At 40.8% G+C, this 956-nt stretch overlaps 1 non-coding gene across 1 annotated transcript; it reads right to left on the reverse strand.

The window, feature by feature from the left end:
• Window positions 1-498: 498 nt before the first annotated feature.
• Window positions 499-625, reverse strand: LOC115031034 (small nucleolar RNA SNORA17). Its single transcript, XR_003836616.1, has one exon. It is a non-coding gene; the product is annotated as a small nucleolar RNA SNORA17 (small nucleolar RNA).
• Between the last annotated feature and the right edge of the window lie 331 nt (window positions 626-956).

Consider the following 956-nt stretch of genomic DNA (forward strand, 5'->3'; position numbering starts at 1 on the left):
TTGAAGTCTGGGCATATAGTGTATGTTTATGCTTTTTATATGGTATTTATTACAACTTAGTTATAAATACTTATGAAAATAAATTTTATAATACATTTAAGTATAGTGTAGGCTACAAAAATATTTAAAAACAATCAAGTAAATTATCATCTGTAGATAGAGGTATAGACAAATTCTTATGCAAGAATCAAGCAGGGTGCTAGATAGGTGGTCATCTTGAGCTGGTTTCCTGTCTGAGCCTGATAGTGCTGCTCTGGTGGTAGTGTTGGGCTTCTTCCTCACCTGGGATCACTGGAGGCACCACGTGAGAGTAGTCTGTCTCATTCCTGCCTGGCCTGTGTCCCAGGTAGGGTTCACTTAGTCTTCTACTCACTTTCTTCCCTGGATCCATGCTCATGCCTGTGCAGTATAGTATGGGTGGTCTTCTCAGCCTAGCTACCTGTGAGACTCCTGACATCATGGGAGTGGTTGATGTGTCATATTTTCTATTTTTAAGGGTTCATAGGATTTCTAATCACTCAGATGTTTACAGGTCACAATGCTGAGAGTCGACATAGCTTCTCTCCTTTCTTCCACCTACTGACGTGCCTATAAATGCTGTAGCTGTCTTGCCTCTAGGAGCAGTTAATCAAAGGATTTTTTTTCGTTTGCTTTTATTATATATATATATATATATATATATATATATTCTTTTTTGTCTTTTTTACTGGGTATTTGTTTCATTTACATTTCCAATGCTATCCCAAAAGTCCCCCACATGCTCCCAAACCCACTCCCCCACCCAGCCATTCCCACTTCTTGGCCCTGTCATTCCCCTGTACTGAGGCACATAAAGTTTGCATGACCAATGGGCCTCTCTTTCCACTGATGGCCGACTAGGCCATTTTCTGATTCATATGCAGCTAGAGACACGAGCTCCAGGGGGGTACTGGTTAGTTCATATTGTTGTTCCACCT

The sequence above is a fragment of the Mus caroli genome, unplaced genomic scaffold (genome assembly GCF_978045245.1).
Source record: "Mus caroli unplaced genomic scaffold, Mus_caroli_1 scaffold_6, whole genome shotgun sequence".
In the NCBI taxonomy this organism is placed as follows: domain Eukaryota; kingdom Metazoa; phylum Chordata; class Mammalia; order Rodentia; family Muridae; genus Mus; species Mus caroli.